Raw genomic sequence first — 25,622 nt, forward strand, 5'->3', positions numbered from 1 at the left:
TACACTGAATTTGAAACAACAATGTGTACAACATTAGAATATTATTTCATGCAATAACAAGAGTGGCTAAAACTTTATAAAATTACTTCACGCAAAAAAGTGTTTGTGTATATATATATATGAGGGGAATTTTTAGTGGATGGAACGAATTGCAAGACCTTAGTTTATCGAGTGTTAATAAGATATAGAGTTCCTCAAAGTCTTAAACTCAAATTAAATCTTGAGAAACATAATAAAAATTACTTATGGTGCAGACCCATTGGATAATTATAAACATAAAAATAAGAAAGAAAAGCGACACACAATAGTGACACTTACAAAAGGCTGGGAATTCAGAACGCTTTTAATAAATACAAAACACTCGTAATTGATACAATATCAAAAAAGTGAGTTTATTATGCACATAGCCGTGCCGAAGCCTTGGCAGGAAATGTCAAAAGATGCACGAAATAACAATTCATACATAATACAATCCTAAAAATAAGCTAGAACTAAATCTAAAAGGGACCGGCCCCTATGACTAACCAGACTTGAAGGAAAGCTGATATATACAACATAAGCGGTAACTGCATTAAGAAGGGGATAGGTAGGCTGTTCTGAATAGGTAATCAGACCATTGTCGGTTTAAGTGATAAACTGAAATAACCTTACTGGTAGGACAGCTGCTACCTAGACACATCATAAAGCCAATGATCCACCTAATGTGTGTATGAAAACATCACAAAAGTAATTCATCATGCATACACAGAATTGCTAAACTTCAAACAAACAATATAAGAAGACCGCTACAGCAATGACAATGTTGCAATGCAAGTATATTCAGCAAAGAACTTTAGTTATAATGCAGAAGTGTATGAGCAATGAAAGCTTTTAGGAGCAGTTCATTCACTGACAGTTCATAGTAGATTGAGTTCCAAATGATACAACTGTCGTTTAGTAAGGGCTGTAATTGCGTCAGAATAAAGTCAGTAAAAAATATGCGGCAAGCATTTAGACAGTTAATTGCCAACGATGCAAAGTAAAGCAAAGATGAAATTAATTATGCCAAGCAGTGGAAAGCAAGCAGTTAGTACGTCAGCCAGACCAAACACAGCTGACGAAGTTAAGGCAAGTTGTAATGGTAGCATGGGGGTCAGAGAGGCATAGAATAGGTACAGGAAGGTACAACGATATTGATATCAAAGTACCCCTCTGTCAACTGCACCTTTCCTTGCAGACTTCATCAGTGTCATCAACACCATCTGTACCAGGACTCGGCGATCCGGTTATAGTGGAGGCTCACCTCTTCTTGTTCTGCCACCCACGAATGCTTACATACTTGCTGAATTTCCAGTTATCCACTGTATCCGCAAGGCATCTGCTGTGTCCGCATGTAGGACTATAAATACAGCCTTAGAAATATACGGCTTTCAGAAGTTGTGCCGCTTTGCTTTCCAAATAAGCATGGAGGTCACATGGAACAGTCAGCCAATTGCCCTTACTAAACGACAGTTGTATCATTTGGAACTCAATCTACTATGAACTGTCAGTGAATGAACTGTTCCTAAAAGCTTTCATTGCTCATACACTTCTGCATTATAACTAAAGTTGTTTGCTGAATATACTTGCATTGCAACATTGTCATTGCTGTAGCGGTCTTCTTATATTGTTTGTTTGAAGTTTAGCAATTCTGTGTATGCATGATGAATTACTTTTGTGATGTTTTCATACACACATTAGGTGAATCATTGGCTTTATGATGTGTCTAGGTAGCAGCTGTCCTACCAGTAAGGTTATTTCAGTTTATCACTTAAACCGACAACGGTCTGATTACCTATTCAGAACAGCCTACCTATCCCCTTCTTAATGCAGTTACCGCTTATGTTGTATATATCAGCTTTCCTTCAAGTCTGGTTAGTCATAGGGGCCGGTCCTTTTTTGATTTAGTTCTAGCTTATTTTTAGTACTGTATTATGTATGAATTGTTATTTCGTGCATCTTTTGACATTTCCTGCCAAGGCTTCGGCACGACTCTGTGCATAATAAACTCACTTTTTTTATATTGTATCAATTACGATTGTTTTGTATTTATTAAAAGAGTGCTGAATTCCCAGTCTTTTGTAAGTGCCACTATTGTGTGTCACTTTTCTTTCTTATTTTTATGTTTATATATATATATATATATATATATATATATATATATATATATAGAGAGAGAGAGAGAGAGAAGAGAGAGAGAGCAACAAAATTCCCCTCAGGGAGACGTTGAGTGCACCGGTGCCCAGCCTAATCCTCTTATGTCTGCGAGACAATACAAAAAATTTGCTACTCTTCAAGCGCTCTGGCTTATAGTTAGCAACTGTTATATATGAACGATCAAGCAGCTTACCCCACATGAACAATCAAGCAGCTTACCCTCTTAAATAGCTTGTATGTTTTAGGGATCATTTAGTCAGCTATGAGTATGGCATGTAGCCGAAACGCGTAAGCTGTTCTTTTAAAGATGTGGGCATTGTCGTATGCTGTGCTATATGTTTTTAACAAACATGGAATAAAAGTCAAGTTTTATTTATACAACAATGCTCCTCCCTCAGTTCTTTCCTAACTATATATATATATATATATATATATATATATACACACATAGGGCTAGATTACAAGTGGAGCGCTAAAGCGATATGTGTTAGCTGGTATTACAAGTAAGCCGCAATGCGAGAGTGTGCTTCCTATGGGAGCCTCGTTTTGATGCCAGTGAAGGGGGTTAGTCGTACAGCGATGGCAGCAATCAACATATATGTACATGCTGATATACATATATATGTATGTGTTAATATGTGTATATTCACATATTAACACATAAATATATATGTATATAAACGTATACATATATATTTACTAGGAACACACAGTTCCAATTGACTGCAATGTAAAGGCACTTTTCAATGCCAGTTTTTTTCTAACAACCCTTTTCCCAGCAACTTTAACCTCAAAATACTACCTAGTGCAGTAAGTTTATTAAAAAATAAAGATGCCATCTTTATTTTTTAATAAACTACACTAGACAGTATTTTGGGTGCATTTGAGGCAGATTTATAAAATTAACCAGAGATCCAATCTCTGGTTAATTTTATAAGCGCTAATTGCTACCGCGAGCCTGTGGTAGCAATAACCAGCCATTATTATTGCACTCCGGCAAATGGGCAAATTTACCCATTTGCAGGAGCACAATAATTTAGCTGTAATCTAGCCCATAGTGCAGCATACAGCCATGAACTTACATATACGGAGCCCTATAGGAGGGCATCAGACGGAGGGGCGGGTGACCCCTACCTGGGACCAATAGGATGGTAGGATAGGTGGTCCCTAGGGGGAAGAGTTTAAAGGGGGGGAGAGCCCAGAAAGAGTGCCAAAATCCCTTTGCAAAGTCCATGGTGTAGAAGCTTTGTGTATGCACGTACCTTGCAAAGTGATATCGGCGCTCCAGGACCTGCTACAGTCCATTACAGCCTTGGCAAACGCCAGAGGCCCAGGCTGGGTGCAACAGCAGCTGGTGGTGATGGGTGCTGTGCCCATGGAGAGTCAGGAGGAGACGAGGAGAGGACAACCAGCACGGCCCTCTGGGGGAAGGCCTACCAGGAGGGCCCGCCCGCCAGAACGCCTGAGCCCAGAGCTACACGGCAGGCCCACGACGCAGGGGCCGTGCTTGGGGAGGCGGAGCAGCGCGAGAGTGTTGGCAGCGGTGGAGGCGAGGCAGCTGGTCGGAGAAGGTCAGGCGGCTGAGGTGCGCGGCGCGGAAGGAGGCGTCAGGGCTGCAGGCGGGACCCAGCAGACGGCTAGATGGAGCGGCAAGAGCCAGGCGGCAGAAGAGGCGCAGAGGCCAGAGGCTCAGATGGTGGGTAAGACCAGGTGCTGGGGGGTGTTGCGGTAGTGAGGAGAGTAGTGTGGCAGTGGAGTGGATGCCGGGAGGCGGCATATTGAGGGGCAGCCAGGGAACGGCCGCAACATTACACAGGGAGCGGTGGGGGAAGAGTTGGCTGTGGCTGCGGTGGGAGGGCAGGGAGCCCGTGCGGGGATAAGCACGGGTGAGGGGGATATGTGATTGCTTAGTACACATGATTAGGATTAGGATTAGGTAGGATTGGAGGGCAAAAAAAGAAAGAAAGAAAATTTTACAATTTATGGGGAAGGTACATTGGTGCATGTCATGTTTTCTGGCCACCCCCCTCTTCCCCCCCCCCCCTCCCTTCCTGCTCCCTCCCCCCTTTCACCTCCTTCCCCCCCACCTCCCTTCCACATTCTTATTCCCCTCCCCCCCCTCCTCTTCCACCTTCTTACCTCCCCCCCCAAGATTGCTAAGGGGTGCGGTAACTTTGCTGGTGGATGGGATTAAACGTGGTTTGCTGCCCTCTGCCTTGTATTGCAGCCGGAGTTTCAGAGGGAAGCAGGAGCATTGACGGTGTACCATCTTTCTGGGGGACTCATTTAATGAGTTTGATGAGGAGCCACAGGAGAGTCCAAGTGTGGCCGGACCAGAGGCAACGGACCAGGTAGGGGACACAAGAGTGTTGGCAAAACTGCTGCAGTTGATGTTGCCTGGGTCCCAAGGGAGAGACGGGAGAGACAATGTGGGACAGAGTGGGGCAAGGGGCCCAAGGTCCGCAGCTAGTGGGAGCAGGGCATTTATGGGGTGGTCTGGGAGGACTGACCTTGATGATGTCTTATCTTCACAGGCTGGAGCAGACCACGGCTGCAGGTCGGGCAGTCAGAGAGACAGCGGGTCGGGAGCAGAACGACGGCGGGGGAGGTCTCGCTCCCCAGTGCATGCAGACAGATGGAGGGTTTCACATTCCTCCCCCACATGGGGGAGGCTGGAGAGGTCGCCCAGGCGCAGGGTTGTTGGAGAAAGAGAAAGATCACGGGTCAGCATCAGCTCCACAGGGAGACGAAGGGCGGAAGGGGAGCAAGAGGACAGACGTTCGACTAGCAGAAGAAGGGAGAAAGTTGAAGGTGGAAGACAGGAAGGCGGCAGCTCCGGACCAGCAACGGCTCCTCCCAGTGCAGGTGAGGTGTCACAGTCAGCTATAGGGAGCACAATTACTGCGAATAGCAATGTCGGGGTTGTGAATGAAGGGGTTTCGGGTTTACTGAAGGGTTTGAAGGATTTGGTGGCGTAAGTGGAGAAGTAGTGCGGTATGGGAGTGGCGGGGGTGTGGGGTCTGCAAGGGGGGCAGGGTGCAGCAGGGGGATCAGGGGGGATGGCGGCAGGTGGAGCCATCAAGGTGGCAGAGGTGGCCTTGAGTAGGCCATGCCTATGTACGATCGGCCCTCTGGGCATACACCTGTCCCAGGACATAAAGGAGAAGATCTGGAGATGGGAATTTCTGGAGATCTTTTTGCTGCTCCCTTTGGAGCAGTTTGTGGAGATAAAAGAGGATACAAAAGGGGAACAAGGTAAGAAAGAGGAAGAGGAACGGAAGAAGAGATATCGAAAGCTGCTAAAGACATTCGGGAACTGGTCAAGGGCTTTTTGTATGCTGGCAAGTGTGATGGCGGGGAAGTTCCTGGAGCAAGGGTCGGCTTTGTTCTGTTACTTCGACGAAATTTCAGCAGCCTATCAGATGTACGGAGGTATGGCGTAGTGGCGGTATGATGAACAGTTCCGTCAGAGGATCGTGGTGAGGCCTGGAAATGCGGTGGGACGACCGCGATATGGGGATATGGCTGGAGATGATGACACCACTCCGGGGGCAGTCCTTTCGGGGGTTCGGAGACACAGGGGCGGCAACAAGCGGGGCTGGAGCAGCAGCTGCAATCAGAAAAGGCCTGTGCTTCCAGTTCAACGATGGACAATGCAGATTCGGGGGAGCATGTAAGTTCAAGCACGAGTGTTCGGGGTGCAGAGGCTCCCACGCCTATGCGAAATGCTTTAAGAGAGGGAAGTTCCCGGTCAGATCAGGGGAGATGGGATCACAGGGCCAGGATGCCAGTGAAGGTCGGAAAGATGGTACCGTGGCTAAAACGGTACGCTAGGGGAAAGAGAAGGAGGGAGTATGCAGAGTTGTTGCTGACAGGTTTTAGCTCAGGTTTTTGGATCCCATTCGTGGAGGGGGGCTTTCGGGCCTGGGGGAATTTGAAATCTGCTAGCGAATATCCGGAGGTGGTTAGGAGCAAGCTGGGAAAAGAGGTTGCATTGGGTAGGATGGCGGGCCCGTTCACAGAGATGCCTTTGGGGGATTTGAGGATTTCGCCTTTAGGTGTGGTACCTAAAAAGGTAGCGGGACAATTTAGGCTGATCCATCACCTATCTTATCCAAAGGGGGCATCGGTGAACGATGGGATTGACCCTGAGGCAGCGGCAGTGCGGTATGCGTCCTTTGATAGGGCAGTGGAGTTAGTGCAAGCAGCCGGGGCAGGGGCAAAAATGGCAAAGGTGGATGTGGAAGCTGCATTCAGGCTGCACACGAGGTGTCACCACCTACTGGGGTGTTTCTTTGACGGGTCTTACTTCGTAGACCTTTGTTTGCCAATGGGCTGTTCCATCTCATGCTCCTATTTTGAGAAGTTTAGTTGTTTTGTGGAGTGGGTGGTCAGGCAAACGGCGGGGTTAGATTCGATGGTCCACTACTTGGATGATTTCCTGTTTGTTGGCCCGAAGGGGTCGGAGAACTGTGAGATCTTGATGAGGGCTTTCATGCAGGTGGCGGACCAGTTCGGGATTCCGGTGGCAGCTGACAAGACGGAAGGGCCAGAAAACTGTCTGAGCTTCCTGGGCATCCAAATTGATACAGTTCGAATGGAGTGCCGGCTGCCGGAGGATAAGGTGGCGGACCTGTTGGAGGCGATCGAAAGAGCATTGGGGAAGCCGAAGATAAAATTGAGGGAATTACAATCCCTGATTGGAAAATTAAACTTCGCAAGCAGAATTATTCTGGTGGGAAGAGTTTTCTCCAGGAAATTATCATTAGCAACAGCGGGGGTAAAGGAGCCATCACACAGGATACGCTTGGTAAAGGAGCTGAGGGATGACTTGGAAGTGTGGAAGATGTTTTTGGCTGAGTTTAATGGGAAGGCCTTGATGCAGGAGGTAGCAGGGCCAGGCTTGCACTTGTATACAGACGCGGCAGGGGCGGTGGGTTTTGGAGCATTCTTGAAGGGTAAGTGGTGTGTGGGGCAGTGGTCGGAAACGTGGCATAGGGAAGGGTTGACAAAAAATCTGGTATTTCTGGAACTGTTCCCACTGGTTGTAGCTCTGGAGGTTTGGCCTCATCTCCTAGCAGATAAGAAGGTTACACTTCATACTGATAACATGGGAGTGGTATCGGCAGTTAATCGCCTGATGGCTTAATCAAGGCCAGTGATTCACTTGTTACGATTATTTGTGTTTCAATGTTTACGATGCAATGTATCATTTCGGGCGGTGCATGTGCCCGGTGAGAAAAACAGTATTGCTGATGCTCTTTCCCGTTTACAGTGGGACCGATTTCGGGAGTTGGTGTCGGGAGCTGAGGTGGAAGGGAATCGGTGTCCAGAGTCACTGTGGAGGAGAGCATTCATGACCGGCTGAATTTGGTGAGGGGGGCTGTAACGCCTGGGACATGGAAGTCATACATGCAGGTATGGGCTTTGTGGTTCCAATTTTTGCAAAGGGGTGCAGTGGTGACGACTTCCAAGGGCAGAGCTAAGGCACTGCTAGATTGAATGATGGAGTGGCAGAGGGCAAAGATCTCTCGCTCTATAGTTAGGAGGCGACTGGCGGCAATGGCTTTTCTGTTTCAGCTGATGGGGTGGGAGGATGTGTCAAAGAAGTTCATGGTGAGGTTGGCTGCGAGAAGTTTGTGTAATGGAAAAGGGGTGCCGGACGGCAGGAGGCCAGTAGTGTATGCAGTTTTGTTGCGCATAGTTGCAAAGTTGAGAGGTGTTTGCTTGGCTGATTTTGAGTATACGGCTTTATTCTGGGCCTTTCGGGTTTCTGAGTTGGTGGGGGCAAATAGGAAGGACAAAGGGGGGTTGCAAATGGCAGATGTAATGGGGACAGATGAAGTGTTGACGATATGGTTGAGGAGATCCAAGACGGATCAGGTGGGAAAGGGTTGTCAGATATCGCTGAGGGCAATGGGGGGAGTGTGCTGCCCGTGGCGCAGCTTTAAAGAGTATATTGAGGTAAGACCGCAGGTGGGGGGCCGCTGTTTATTCATGAAGACGGGACATCCCTATCCTGTTTCCAATTTCAGGCACTATTCAAGAAATGTGTGGGGTTAGCGGGTTTGCAGCCAGCGGAGTTTGGTACACATTCCTTTAGAATAGGGGCAGCTACAGAGGCGCAAGTGTTAGGTTTAGGGGTGGCGGGGATTAAGAGGGTTGGCAGATGGGTTTCTAACAGTTATTTGTCTTACGTGAGGCCAGCTTTATTATAATAGTGGGTGTTCTTGTTTCTTTTGTTTATACAGGACCGGTTAATTGTTGGCTAATGGGACACTGTTACATTTACTGGGCACGGAAGGAAGCAGCGGTTAAAGAGCGGGGGGCCCAGATGGGGTGGTCACAGGAGGAGGTCCACATCCGCTGGCTCGGTTTCAGAGGCATGAGGTCGGACCAGTTATTGTTTAAGGTGATAGAGTATGCCAGGCTGTTCGGCCCGCCTGATATATTGTTTATTCATGTTGGGGGAAATGATTTGGGCTTTATGCCCCAAAAGGAGTTAGTGGAGGCAATGAAAAGGGACATTGGAAGGTTAGGTGAATTGTTCCCAGGGATGGTCATCCTATGGTCGGAAATTGAGCCACGTTTGGCATGGAGGTCAGCTTGGGACATAAAAAGGCTGGAGGCATCTCGAAGGAAAGTTAACAGGATGATGAGAGCGTTTGTTAAGAAAAGGGGTGGGTTGTCATTACGGCATGTAGAATTTGAGGGGGAATCGGGTAGATGTTTTTTCCTTCAAGACGGGGTACATTTAAATGAAATTGGTTTGCACTTGTTTAATTTCAACATAAGAGAGGGGGTTTCAAAGGCCTTGGGGTTGGTGGGCAGGGCACGGCGGTGATGCCTTTGCCTGTGGCGGTGAGCTTGCCCAAGGGGATAGCAGTTATGGTACCTCCTAAAGGCAGGAGTGAATGGGATGGGAATATGTAGTGATGGAGTTAGGTTCCTGCTATGGGCAAGCTTGGTTTGTGAAGAGTTAAATGTGTGAATTATATGTTATAAATAAAAAGCTGCGGCCTTTGTACCCCATAACTGTGTTGTGTGTTTTATTTTAGGTAAGTTCCTAGTGGAGGGGTCAACGGAGCCCTGGAGGAGGGCATCAGACGGAGGGGCGGGTGACCCCTACCTGGGACCAATAGGGTGGTAGGAGAGGTGGTCCCTAGGGGGAAGAGTTTAAAGGGGGGGAGAGCCCAGAAAGAGCGCCAAAATCCCTTTGCAAGGTCCGTGGTGTAGAAGCTCCCTCCCTCCCTGTAGAAAGGATTCCTTGTCGCAGCTACGTGGCGGTGAGCTTGCCAAGGGGATAGCAGTTATGGTACCTCCTGAAGGCAGGAGTGAATGGGATGGGAATATGTAGTGATGGAGTTAGGTTCCTGCTATGGGCAAGCTTGGTTTGTGAGGAGTTAAATGTGTGAATTATATGTTATAAATAAAATGCTGCGGCCTTTGTACCCCATAACTGTGTTGTGTGTTTTATTTTAGGTAAGTTCCTAGTGGAGGGCTCACTCCTACACTAAGACATTAGTTACTCAAATGCTCTGGCGTTTTTTTTATCATTAAAACAGTACAGTCAAAGGGTTACAACACTGAATCCCATGGAGCTAGAACAAGTGCTTTGGGAAAAAGTAACGTCTAAACAATTATTTGGTCTACCTAAATTAAAGGAACAGTAAAGTTAAATTTACAAGTTAATGATTCAGATACAGCTTGTAATTTTAAAGAACTTTCCAATTTATTTCTATTATCAAATTTGCTTTGTTCTCTTGGCATCCTTTGAATAGTAAATTTAGGTAGGCTGAGCTTAAGAATGTGTGCATATCTTTAGCATTCTATGGGCTAGATTACAAGTGACGTGCTAACTTTAGCAAACAAGCAAAAAGTAAACATGTTTGCTTGAGCACAATTGAATTTAACACGTATCAGGATAGCTTGACTTCAGAGCTATGGTTAACTGTTACGCTTGAATAAAAAGTTGCACAAAATACAACAAATATACATTTAAAAGTAAAGTTACACTCACAATAACACTATCTAATAAAATTATAAAAAAAGGCTGAAAAGGGCTTTAACATAGAGAAACATGCATACAAATGTCTATATATATATATGTGTGTGTGTGTGTTTATGTGTGTACATATATATTTATGTATTTATATGTGTATATGTATTTATAGACATATATACACATATAAAAAAATAAATACATATGTACATACTGTACAGATATGTATGTGTGTGTGTGTGTGTGTGTGTGTGTGTGTGTGTGTGTGTGCATTGGAGCACTTTGCAGTCAAGTTGCTGAAAACATTTAGAAGCAATTAATGCAATATTCATATTTAATAAAGTGCGTATTTACTGTAAATATTTCACATTCAAACGTTCTTCACATAGGGGAATATGTTCTATGTATTTTTAAATATATATATATATATATATATATATATATATATATATATATACATATATATATATATATATATATATATACCTGTATATAATCATCTATAAATATATAGGTATAGATATATTTTACACAAAAACATCATATATATATATAAAAAATATTTAGTTATGAATAAATAGAACATTTTCTGCTATGTGAAGAACATTGGAATGTAAACTATTCATATCTTATGTCGGGTTAGCGCACTTGAGAAAATACAATCGGGTTTCATGACTTGTTAGGTGTTTGTTTTCTTTTCCACTTGGCGCTCCATTGAATCTATAGGGGAATACATTAATGCGGTCACAATATTCCAGTCGGGCTTTTTGCATGCACCAGGTTAGCGCTTGTGCCAAAACTTTTTTAGCTTACTTCTAGCGGAGTTAGTGTGAGAGAGGGAGCGATAGATAGTGTTCCATTTATAATCTAGCCCTAAACATTATATAAACATTGTTATAAACATTGTTGCAAACTACGGCCAGATGTCTAAAGACATGTGCACGCTTCTGAGCTTACCTAGGATTACTCTTTAACAAAGGATACCAAGAGTACTAAGCAAAATTGATAATAGAAGTAAACTGGAAAGTTGTTTAAAATGTTATGCATTATATAATCCACTTAGTTGAATTTTCACTTTATTGTCCCTTTAAATTATTTCTACAGGGAGTGCAGAATTATTAGGCAAGTTGTATTTTTGAGGATTAATTTTATTATTGAACAACAACCATGTTCTCAATGAACCCAAAAAACTCATTAATATCAAAGCTGAATAGTTTTGGAAGTAGTTTTTAGTTTGTTTTTAGTTATAGCTATTTTAGGGGGATATCTGTGTGTGCAGTTGACTATTACTGTGCATAATTATTAGGTAACTTAACAAAAAACAAATATATACCCATTTCAATTATTTATTTTTACCAGTGAAACCAATATAACATCTCAACATTCACAAATATACATTTCTGACATTCAAAAACAAAACAAAAACAAATCAGTGACCAATATAGCCACCTTTCTTTGCCATCCATGGATTCTGTCAGTGTTTTGATCTGTTCACCATCAACATTGCAGCAGCAACCACAGCCTCCCAGACACTGTTCAGAGAGGTGTACTGTTTTCCCTCCTTGTAAATCTCACATTTGATGATGGACCACAGGTTCTCAATGGGGTTCAGATCAGGTGAACAAGGAGGCCATGTCATTAGATTTTCTTCTTTTATACCCTTTCTTGCCAGCCACGCTGTGGAGTACTTGGACGTGTGTGATGGAGCATTGTCCTGCATGAAAATCATGTTTTTCTTGAAGGATGCAGACTTCTTCCTGTACCACTGCTTGAAAAAGGTGTCTTCCAGAAACTGGCAGTAGGACTGGGAGTTGAGCTTGACTCCATCCTCAACCCGAAAAGGCCCCACAAGCTCATCTTTGATGATACCAGCCCAAACCAGTACTCCACCTCCACCTTGCTGGCGTCTGAGTCGGACTGGAGCTCTCTGCCCTTTACCAATCCAGCCACGGGCCCATCCATCTGGCCCATCAAGACTCACTCTCATTTCATCAGTCCATAAAACCTTAGAAAAATCAGTTTTGAGATATTTCTTGGCCCAGTTTTGACGTTTCAGCTTGTGTGTCTTGTTCAGTGGTGGTCGTCTTTCAGCCTTTCTTACCTTGGCCATGTCTCTGAGTATTGCACACCTTGTGCTTTTGGGCACTCCACTGATGTTGCAGCTCTGAAATATGGCCAAACTGGTGGCAAGTGGCATCTTGGCAGCTGCACGCTTGACTTTTCTCAGTTCATGGGCAGTTATTTTGCGCCTTGGTTTTTCCACACGCTTCTTGCGACCCTTTTGACTATTTTGAATGAAACGCTTGATTGTTCGATTATCACGCTTCAGAAGATTTGCAATTTAAGAGTGCTGCATCCCTCTGCAAGATATCTCACTATTTTTGACTTTTCTGAGCCTGTCAAGTCCTTCTTTTGACCCATTTTGCCAAAGGAAAGGAAGTTGCCTAATAATTATGCACACCTGATATAGGGTGTTGATGTCATTAGACCACACCCCTTCTCATTACAGAGATGCACATCACCTAATATGCTTAATTGGTAGTAGGCTTTCGAGCCTATACAGCTTGGAGTAAGACAACTTGCATAAAGAGGATGATGTGGTCAAAATACTCATTTGCCTAATAATTCTGCACTCCCTGTATATAGCAAATTCACTAAAAACTTTATGTCCATTATCTAAATGTCTCTGGGCTGGTGAGATTCTATACGAATGCTCACCAGTCCTTCTATTTCCCTGGTGGAATTCTATAAAGCCACTTCTTACCCTGAAAACAGGGTGTCTCGCTAAGGGGCGTATACTGCTTTTTTGTACAGAAAGGAGATGCACACATTACAAAACTGAACAATTAAAATCCTAATTTAAAAATCATAAAAAACAAATACTTGAACTATTTCCATAAAAATACACGTGAAAAAAAATTGTATTGTTAAGGCGCATAAAAATCATAACAAAATTGTTCACCAAAATTTTATATTATAAAAAACAAAAAGGGCCAGATTACAAGTGGAGCAGAATTTAATGATAATGTAATACAAACAAAGGGGGCGCTAAAAAGAAACTGAAATGTTAATGATTAGCAATTAACAATATATCAAGTCTGTTATACAATGTGATATATAATCATAACTATAGTAGTTTTGTACATACAAAATGAAAGTCCAGAGAATAGTCCCAGATTTAGCAATATGCACTTCTAAGGTATAGGAGAATCCTCTTTGGATATAGGTAAATATAAATGGCTGCCTCCTCCTCACCGACTTATCCGGGTTACAACTGCAGAATATGAAGAAAAATAGAGAGGCGCCTCATGTGCAGGATCATCAAATATATATATGAGTATAATACAAAATGAGCCAAATGGGTACTCACATATTAGTAGAGCACACCAATGTGCTAGTAGGTGCAGGCTGTAGAATTATCGGGTGTAACAGCTCACCCCCAGCTAGGATTTCCTATATGCTGCAGTGAATATATAAAGCATAGAGAGAATGCACTATATGTGCAGATCAATCAAAATATGACTATATCAATTTAGAAGATGCAAAATGGGTACTCACATACTGTCCAAGCACAACAATGTGCTGGTAGAAGCAGGCTGGCAGATTTTAATGATCCTACTCGAGCACTAACTCCATTAGAAGTAAGCTTTTTGCTCGTTGGGTAGCTCGTATTATAAGTTGCAAGTAAACAGTTTTTGCGCGTTAACCTGACGTTCGCAAAAATCCGAACTTAGAAATTCACACTCATGTTACTGTATTAACGTAGACGATTATATATAGATATATACATATGTATATATATATATATATATATATATATATAGATATATATATATATATATATATATATAGGAATATCTATTTATAAATACTTAGAACATATTCCCCTATGTGAGGAACATTGGACACATTAAACACAGTATGACACATTATTAAATATGAATATTGCATAAATATGCTTTTTATGTTTTCATCTACTAAACTGCAAACTACAACTAACACTAATAGGATCTTGAGAAAACATTGGCCGATAATATCTTCGGATCCAAAGCTTAATTTCACCAAACAACTGACACCAATGGTGGGTTTTAAGAGGAGGACAAATCTGCAAGATCTCCTAGTAAAAACAGACCCTAAACAGTGCTATTAACAACAACATAGAGTCAACTTCAAAGGCTGTTATAGATGCACAAGTTGCACGACCTGCAATGGTCTGATTTCTACTAAAAGCTTTCACCAACCCCACCTGTACCACCACGCATGTGGTATACCTGTTGGTATGTCCTTGTGCCAAATATTATGTGGGGAAAACAAAAGGCACGCTCAGAGAGACGATGGCGATCCACATGCTGACGATCAGACAGGCATTGGAAAAAGGACAATCAGACCAACCTGTGTCATGACATTGTCCAGACATGTCACATTCCATTGCCTCTATCAGATATATATAATAATTTACCACATCCCCAAACTGGACAGGGGAGGTGATAGGTTACAGGTTGGAGACTATTGTTTCAGGTGCTCTTAACTCCACACCAGATTTCAAATGGCTAATCTAAATATCTGACACATACCTGGGGTGCATGGTAGTAGGGTGGAGCCACTTGGCAAGAATGGTTTAACAACATCCTAGGGTGCCGTGGATCCACTCAGGTGCCAAAGGGTGACTCGGATTTGATTTGCAGAGCATATCTCCACTCAGAGGCATCCATGGGCCCACATATCCTACAATGGTAGTCACCTATACATCAGATGAAGCCACTTTATGAATCTGGCTAGCATCTATACTTTTCTGGAATAGATGTAATTAACTTATTATGTGGAATGAAGTAGTTGTACTGGAACACTCATGGTCGCTTATCATACGGACTGCTCTTATATACTGGTGCATGAGGAGATGCAGAGCTACCAGTGCATAATATGTATTGTAATTTTGTATATATATTTAATGCTCACACTGTGAGATATGTGTTTGTTCACACATGTTGTTAAATCATACACAGAAAGTTGCACTGTTATCACAATCAGATTATACACACATAAGAACAAAGTGTTGTATATATGTTGCTATGGCAACATCACAGAGTTTTCGATACTAACAAGGTATCATAAGTATCCTTTTGTGAGGGAGATTCACTGTGTGGGATTGAGCTCACTAGTAATGATTATAACACATGTGGTGAGACCGCTCATTATGTAAGCCAGATCGTATTTATAGCCAAATACTAGCCGCTTTGTGTACTTGTTGCTATGGCAACTTACATGGGAACGTAACAATATCAGAGTACAGGCGATCTACAAACTGTGACAGGTTTGAAACAAGGCTATACTAAGTATCTCTATTTGGCATGATTGATATATGCATTACTTTGTTCACTATGTGGTTTGACAAATTAGTAAATATTGATTTACATAAGTTGATTTGATCACATGGCAATACCGGAAGTGACGCTGTAACAACTTCTGGTTTTTCGGTATGGTGGAACGTATCTGTACGTTCCAAGACACTGCTGAGCGCAAAATTTGAGAGTGGTATGTTATTGTTTGTAACACATTTTTCACTATTTATTGTGGCATTCTACACTGGTTTAATTGTTCTGAAGAAGGGGACACTTGATCCCCGAAACATCAATCAAATAAATGTTGACACTGTTTGCCCTAAATCCATGAAAAGGCATCTTTTTTGCTGGAATATATATATATATATATATATATATATATACAGGGCTTTTTGGGTGAATAAAGGTGCCGGTACTCTTTGATAGGCATGGGCATTACAAATCCACACACTCAAAACCCATAATGCATGTATAAAAGGCAATATATAAGCATCAGAAAAACTAGGCTAGCCACTGTCATTTTGGTAGCAACATTTTCATTGTTTTGCAGTTTGTTAATGTATTATTTTTGATTAAGCCAATTAGGGACATATATGTAGTTAGGTTTGTGAAGTATGCAGTGTGTACGTCTAATGCTAAGAAAATGAAAACCCCCGATTTTAAGACTGAAAATACAGGAAAAGGGGCAAAATAAATAAAGCAAGTATAATGCAAAGCATTTTTAATACATCTAATTAAATATTTTGTATTACACTCTCAAAGTGTTTACCGTCCCTTTAATAATGATGCAGTAATTATTTATATTTGTAAAGGTTCTAAATCACATTTCAAACACGCTATATGGAGTATACTATGGGGCATATCTATCAAGCTCCGTATGGAGCTTGAAGCCCTGTGTTTCTGGCGAGCCTTCAGGTTTGCCGGAAACAGAAGTTATGAAGCAGCGGTCTAAGGAGGACCTGAGGAGGAGGACAGACATTGCAGCAATTCAACCCTATCAAATACGATCAGGTTGATTGACACCCCCCTGCTAGCGGCCGATTGGCCACGAATCTGCAGGGAGCGGCGTTGCACCAGCAGTTCACAAGAGCTGCTGGTGCAATGCTGAATGCGGAAAGTGTATTGCTCTCCGCATTCAGCGAGGTCTGTTGGACATGATCCGCAATGTCGGATCATGTTTGACAGGCTTTTCATAAATAGGCCCCTTTATCTGTTCAAAGGGACACTGAACCCAATTTTTTTCTTTCTGTGATTCAGATAGAGAATGCAATTTTAAGCAACTTTCAAATTTACTCCTATTATCAAATTTTCTTCATTCTCTTGGTATCTTTATTTGAAAAGCAAGAATGTAAGTTTAGATGCCGGCCCATTTTTTGGTGAACAACCTGGGTTGTTCTTCCTGATTGGTGGATAAATTCACCCACCAATAAACAAGTGCTGTCCATTGTCTGATCCAAAAATTAGCTGGCTATTTAGCTTAGACAGGGCCGGTGCTAGGATTTTTGGCTACACAGGCAAAGACACATTTTTCCGCCCCCCCCCCATATATACCCTGCCATTACTGCTTCTTAACAAAATGTTCTAGTAATGTGTAACAGCTATAATAGTTAATTTCTACATAACAATGTGCCAAAGTGGTGGCTCTGCACAACATAGCAGGTAATTTTCCTGCACACACACATACATATATACACATACACATACATATTTTTACACAAACATACCCATTTATACACATATTTACACACACATTTATACACACACATACACATTTACACCCTCATACATACATATTTATACATACTCATGCACACATATTTACACACATCTATACACACATATACACACATATTTGCACACACAAACAACCACATACATATTTATACAAACATACATACACACACATATTTACACACACACAGATACATACAAACATACATACATACACAATGACAGACACACACATTTGCCTGTAATGTATAGTGTGTTATTAATTTTCCCAGCATGATCTCTGCTAATTATTACAAAATAAAAATGTAACTGTGCTTTATAAACTCAGACTATAGACAATGGACAAATAGTTACTTGGCAATTCCAATATAAATTTTTGTGCATTGTGCAAAAACAATTTTTTTATCTTGTATAGTACTTTTTTATATTAAATACATATTTATATTTTATCTTCATTTATAAAATGTTGCATCACATTAAAATGTATTTTACCACATTATTATTTATTTGGTCTGCGTTACATCTGAATCACTATATTGTCTGCTACTAGTCCTTGGTTTAGATTCCCCTTTCTTTCTCCCTCTGGCCTCTCCCATGCTTTGTTTGCCCCCCTCCTCAGTAAATACAGATTTTTATTCTGCCAGTGTCTCCAGTCCAGACAGTCCACTCCCCACATTGCCCATTCAGAATGTTCAAATAATTCTGCAGTTTTTTCAATCTTTTATCTCAAATACCCCCAGTTTTATTTCCTCTCTTCTCTATGCAAATTAATTAGCAATGTATATGATAAAATGCAGCTTGAATGAAATCTGACCACCATCCTACCTCTCATCATGATCTCACTCCTTCAGTACCATGTACCGCTGCCGGTCTGGTCGTCTGGGTGGGTCTCATGTCCCGTGGCTGCTTGCATGTGATGTTTCCCTCTCAGAGTCTCGGCTGGCTCTACCACTTCCAGGCTCCACATCACTGACTGACAGTCTCTGATGAAGCATGGCTTGAGGCATTACACTGCGCAACTTGAGCTCTGCTTCCACACACCCTCCCCATCCCCTCTCCCCTGCCCATGCTGCCTGTCCACATTCATTAGTTTCAGGCTCAGCTCAGCCAGGAGTGGGCATTGGTGCAGAATAGAAAGGATAAGGATTCAAAGAATAGATCAGCAGCGCAGCTGTGTCCTACTCCTGACAGTCATTCAGTATGCCAGTGCGGGCGCACATAATTTTTTCCTCACGCTGCTTTGCCAATACATACTGGCAGCCAGGCAGATCCGACGCCCCCCTGCTTGGGGCGCATTAAGGCGGCTGCTTAGCCTGCCTTACACAAGCGCCGGCCCTGAGCTTAGATGCCTTCTTTTTCAAATAAAGATAGCAAGAGAATGAAAAAAACTTGATAATAAGAGTAAATTAGAAAGTTGCTTAAAATGGCCTTTAAATCATTAATGCAAAAGGGATAAAAATCACACCATATATACAATCTTATAGCAAAGGGATTCAAATTAGTATTAGTATTTGACCATCATGAATATAGTATAGTTGTACAATAAGAAAACAATCAGCATAATATAAGACATTTTTACATGTTTTAATTAGTCCATTTTAAAAATACAGTTGTTTTCCTGAGAAAATAAATTGTCAAAAAAAATATGTTTAAAACAAAAGTTATATTTTCGGATGTAGCCTACTTATGGTTAATGTTTCTGTAATCTGCAGGGGCGCAATGGTAAAAAACAGCAGCTTTAGAGGTTCATTAATAATAAAACAGAGTACTCGTGTAACCCTCACAATTAAAATATGTAGTTTTGCTGCTGTGCTGCAGGGCTCACTGTTTTAAGCTATTGACTGTCACATTGCAATCTCTGGTGTGGTCCCCTACACTTGCTCCTTGCTGGAACATAAGAGGATGTAGGACTTAAACCCTATTCGTTCATTACTAGCGCCCGGTGTGACCAAGCAGATAGCGCACATTTCCAGCTCCTTTCATCTGTGTGCGGATCTTGCTCTGAGCGCTTAGCCACTGTGGGGGCTTGGGGAAATAGCAATATTAGGGGACCCCAGCATATGAAAGATAGTGCAGCATTGGTTTAAGGCTTACTAACCTTAGAAGCTGGGAATCTCTGATGCCATCCTCTACAGTCTTCCCAGTTTATAAAATAAATATGTTAAAGTTTGCAACATGTCCCGCTTCTTACACTTTCCCAATGCAATGCTTTTTTTTTTTTTTTTTAATAATCCCCTTATTAATAAAAAAACCCTGCTGTTTCTTCTTTGACTGTGTGTGCACGGGAGTTATGCCTTTTTGTTCCATTCAAATTATTCATGTGATTATTCATGCGATTTATGTACCTTGCCATTCTGCCATACTGCTGAGAAAAAGCTGTGATTTCTTTATAAATCCTCCTGTATGGCTCATTGCTCAACAAGCAACTTCATCATTATGATGAAAGCTTCACCAAGTTTTCCACCAATGATATGAACACCTCCATAGAATATCGAGACCACTGAAGAAATTTTGAATATCAACAGAGCCAGCAACATTAGGAAGCCCTTGGAAGTGGATGACTACTGCCATTCTTGGCTTTAATAAAATTGCCACCTCAGCACCTTTTTTTTTTTTTTTCTTACACCTGAAACCTCATATCTTTGAGCTCATAACTTTTTTGTCCAATTTTTTTTAAAATAATTTTATTAGATAGTGTTATTTTAAGTGTAACTGTACTTTGTAATGTACTTTTGAGGTGTTTTGTGACACTTTTTTGTCTTGCGAAACAGTTAACCATAGCTCTGAGGACACTGTAATCATTATAGCGTAAATCGTGATTGCGCTCACGCGTTCACATTCGCTTTCAACTTGTAATGCAAGTGCCAAAGCTGACACACGCACAAACACCTGTGATAAACCCGTTTTTGCTTGCATGTAGCTGTTAGCGTGCCATTCAAAATCTGGCCCAAAATGTGTATGTAAATTACACTGGAATAAATAGTATTAATATGCACAGCTTAAATCGTAATTTAAAGGGACAGTCAACACCAAAATTGTTGTTGTTTAAAAAGATATATAACGCCTTTACAACCCATTCCCCAGCTTTGCACAACCACTATTGTTATATTAATATGCTTTATATCATTTAAACGTCTAAATTTCTGCCTATTTCTAAGCCACTACAGACTTTCTTATATTATCTTATCACATGCTTTTTTTATTAGCTTTTAACAATAAGAGACTGCTAATCCATGTAGGCAATATAGGTAACATTGTGCTCTCTCCCATGGAGTTGTGCATGACACTGCACTAATTGGCTAAAATACAAGTCAATAGATAATAAAAAAAATAGTCATGTAATCAAAGGGCTGTCAGAAAAGGCTTAGATACAAGGTAATCACAGAGGTTAAAAGTATATTAATAGAACCATGTTGGCTGTGCAAAATTGGAGAATGGGTAATAAAGGGATTATCTATCGTTTTAGACAATAACAATTTTGAAGTAGACTGTCCCTTTAAGAACACTAGATGTGGACAAAAAACACATAGAAATTTGTTCTTATAAGTACAAAACACAAAGCGTAATTGTTGTTGTTTTTTCATAAAATGAGTTGAACATGGGCGTTCCATGGGCGTTCCATGGGCGTTCCATGGGCGTATATAAAATTATCTCGCAAATACCAGTTTGCTGTCTTCCAGGGGCTCGTGTTAGGCATATTGTGGAGCGTATTGATAGATTGTTAGAGGGATGTGGGTCTGATCCTGCAGTCATGGTGCATATTGGTACTAATGAAGGAATCGGTGGGAGATGGAGAGTCCTAAAAAATGACTTCAGGGAGTTAGGTAGCAAGCTTAAAGAAAGGACCTCCAAAGTAATATTTTCTGAGATATTACCAGTGCCGTGTGCTAATTCAGTAAGGCAGAAGGAGTTAAGGTCTGTTAATTCATGGCTAAAAACATGGTGTAAAAATGAGGGGTTTGGAGGACTTCCGGTAGGCGGAGCGGCGGGTCAGCAGCACAGAGAAAGAGCTCCGTGCCCCGCAACTTGGTAAACACTATTAAACTGCTGCTGACCACGCTACCCCACACGCCATCCTTGTTGGGAAGTTTGCTGGACATCAGCCCAACTGGACTTTTGTGTGAAGGGCCGAATATCGCCCTTGCCCCTGGAAGGAATTTGAAGTGCGCAGTGGTGCGCATATCGCGGGCGCCATCTTGGATTGGGCCGACATCACAGCAGCTCCTCCAGCGGTTCACCCGGACCTGGAGAACACCCATCCCCATCAGTCGGAACCATAACGGAGTGGGTGAGTTGCGGCAGACCGCAAGGCTGGCCTTTTTCTATGACCGTTTGGGTCAGAATTGTTGAGAGAAAGGAACGGAGAGGACTCTATGCAGAAAGGAAGAGGGAACTTACATCTGAATACCCCTAATGCACACCCTTAAAGTCCTGCATATATATACATAATCTGACCTAACTAAGTCCCCAAGCAGAAACCGCTACACTCTCTGGGGCAGAAATTGTGTAAAATTACGAAAACATTAGAAACCCTGCTGTTATAAAAACATCTGTTTTGCTTTGCATTTGCTCCCTTGATTCCAACAAACAGGCATACATGCTAGATGAACACTTACATTGTTTAAAAGTGGAAGAGAGAGGAGTGGGGCCTCTGATTAATATCAATACCTATATGCATGATAACCTCCACTACACAGTGTGAAGGCTGGTTTTTTCAGGACACTCCTAAGAATTACAAAAAAGCTGCAGTTTACAAGGCAGATTCCTCCAGGCTGTTGTGGAGATACTGCGAGACTGTGCAAAATAAATCTTTACATTCTCACCCCAAAGGCACATGCTAACATATTGGGAACTTTACATATACAAATACAAGTGACTGGCTTTGGGGATTTATATGAAGCTAGACAAATATTTTCCGCCTATTTCCAGTTCGTTGGCGGGAAAGATGACATCCAGAAATAAACAATCAGATAAGAAGAGACCAGCTCCAGACTTACACTCTGAGTCCCCGCCATCCCCTAAATCCTTAAATTTAATCACGACAGACTCCTCTGCCTTGCTTCAAGACTTAAAATCATTCTTTTTGCCAAAAATGGAGTCACTCCAGGCTGGGGTGGACACGCTTACTAGCGAGGTGCGTCAGTTCTCCACCAGAATAACCCAAGTTGAGCAGCGAATTTCAGATGTCGAAGATAGACAAGTGGCAGCTTCTACCTCAGTACGACAACTCGTACGCCAAAACCAAATACTACAAGAAAAGGTAGAAGACCTTGAAAATCGCAGCCGAAGAAACAATCTCAGAGTAATTGGCGTCCCGGAAACAATTAAAAATAAAGATCTGCTAGAGTTTACAGCCCTCACAATCCCTAAATTGCTAAAAATAAATCAGGATCATTTGCCCCTGGATGTAGAGCGAGCCCATCGCATAGGCCCAGATAGAGGCCTGGAGACCATGAACTCTCGCCCACGCCAAGTTATTTTCAAGTGCTTGAATTACCAAGAGAAATTGGCCCTACTACGAGCGTACAGGGCACATTCTGGGGACTTGATTTTCGAAGGGACTTCTCAGCAGAGGTGACTAAGCTCAGAAAAGAATTTGCCCCACTGTGCTCCCGTCTACATAAAGAAGGGAGACAAGCTTCTTTATTATACCCAGCTAAACTAAGACTGCAAACACCCGCGGGCCCCAAGTTCTTCACTGCTCCCAAAGATCTACAGGACTTTCTAGACCGGGAGGGGCAGGATATTGTCCGCTGAACTCTTTCTAAGCCTTTCCATAGTTTTTCTAACTTTATTATGTCCAAATGGAAAAATGGATGTACTTGTTACCTTCCATGGTGAGAAGAGACGCTGAAAGGACCTTCAGCGGCACTGGACTATCCCTAAAGTTCATGCAATGTTTAATAGTGCATCTAGTATCTACATTATGGGGATTATTATCTCCCTCAGGTTTGTTCAGCCGGCAGGAAGTAGACAGAGACAATAGGCACATGGTGACTCTGTTTTCAATTATTTATCTGTTTTCATTTGGTTATTTGTTGTGTAGGCTTGAATGTATGAAAGCGACCTATACTGTTCTTTACCTGTTATTATATTTACAACAGATGACCTACAGACACTATTCTGTGAATGAATCAGCTCCTCGTTGTTGTTCACCTGCGATCAGGCCAAACAGGAAAATGCCAATTCCTGGCATAAGTAAAAAGTTTATCAATATCAATGTTACTTTAGGTTTAAAGCTGTTGAGAGTGTGTGTTAATTGTGAATGGGATCCCCTGTGGAATAGAACCATGTCAAGACTATATACTAGGCCCCTTTTGCTTAAATTTACTAGAACTCATGAGCATGCCTTATATTCTACTTCAGGGACAATCGCAGGTTATGTGAATGGCCAATACAGACATGAAAAGATTACTAGTGAACTGACATATATTAGTAAATTGTATATCAAATTAGTATCTATAAGACTAGAACCCTTGCGTTTCTCGACAGCCATTGTGGGATTGTGCTGCTCCATAGATTATGACTTAGACGTGGGAAAGGGTGAGACGACCCCCCTGCAGTTTGTTACTTATATGTGGCAGCATCTGCGATCTCATATACTGACTCTTGTGAAATGCTTACAACTATATCTGAATATAAAGAAAAAAAAAAAAAAAAGCTGAGATTATCCTACCAACCCTATATGCAAGTGATATATATGACTGTTGTAGACATTTGTCTGTTATGTAATCGTGTTAGGCCCTCAAAGCTAATGATATCTACTGTATTAATATACTCTTGTATTTATTTCCAAAGATGGGTGCGTCTCCACTCTGAGGGGCTTACCCAACAGGAACCCCCGACACCTCAGAATTCCTGTTACCGGGTTAACCGACCTTCTCTTTCCTCACCTAACTGTAAGTACGGTCCCCTGGCACCCAATGTAATTGCATGGACCCTACAACACATTCTGACACTCATTTGTCTTACTATAGTGGCCTTCCTGCCCCGGGAAAATTGTCCTTTAATAGTGAGACCCCAGAGAACATTAGTCACAGACGTATTCTTCCCTATAACTTACCTATATTATGGCACAGCGATGTAGCATAGTTTCTTGGAATGTGGGGGGAATTACATCCCCCGCTAAACGAAGCAAAATTTTACACCATTTAAACACAATCCAGACAGATATTGCGCTCCTTCAAGAGACCCACTTAACAGAAGAGGAACACAATAAACTTAAAATAAGGTGGGTTGGGCAGGTCATAAACACACCAACCACAGGCAGAAAGAAGGGAGTTGCGATACTAATCAGAAAAGGACTAGATGTTAGGTTCACCAATACCTCTATAGATGCGAAAGGCCGGTACATTGTAACAAACCTGCATATAGCCTCCAAAACTTACCTACTGTGCAACATCTATGGCCCAAATAGCCTCTCCCCTCAGTTCTGGCAGCAGATGCAAACGAACTTAACTAGAAGAAGTGAATTTCCAATAATTATCGGAGGGGATTTCAACATGACACAACTCTCCCCACTCGACAGATTTGCAGAGACTGCACCTTCCTTAACTACAGGATCTAGCTCCCAGAGACAGAAAAGTGAGACTAATATAACCTCAGGGTTTAGAGAAGGGTTGGGGCTGGTCGACTTATGGAGATTACGCAACCCAGACCTCAGAGATTACACATGCATGTCCAAGTCACACCACACACTGTCTAGGATTGACTATTTTCTCACAACCCCAGACCTCACTCCTACCATCTCACTGAGTAAAATACATCCCATTACCATCTCAGACCATGCCCCCATCTCAATCCTGCTTGACTTTTCCCCCCCAGAAAGCTTACAGAGAACATGGAGATTCCCCACACACCTCTACAACAATGTAGATTTTCGCCAGCAGTTGATCTCTTACTGGATAGAGTATAATACAGATAACACACAACATCACAGCAATATAGATCTCTTTTGGCATGCTTCAAAAGCGGTGTTGAGAGGGAGGGTCACAGCTTATACATCGCACCACAAAACTCTGGCCAAGAAAGTGACAAATCAATTGTTGGGAGAATTATCGGAGGCATATAACGCTTACTTACACCACCCTACTGACCAGACTAGACAGCGCTATTACGAATTAAAAAAAGAGAGAGACACCCACATTCAAATGGTGGATAATATCCACACCATTCACCGCCAAGGTAAATTCTATAGATTCGGAAACAAAGCCGGGAAAATTATGGCAAATATGGTCAAAATTGTCACCCCCCGAGCTAACATCCCAGCAATAGCTACCGCAAACGGTCTACACACAGACACCCCTTCAATTATGCGAGAATTTGTAACATACTATACTAAATTATACTCTAAACAGGACATTTCAGAACATCAT

This window comes from Bombina bombina, chromosome 6, assembly GCF_027579735.1.
Source record: "Bombina bombina isolate aBomBom1 chromosome 6, aBomBom1.pri, whole genome shotgun sequence".
Lineage (NCBI taxonomy): Eukaryota > Metazoa > Chordata > Amphibia > Anura > Bombinatoridae > Bombina > Bombina bombina.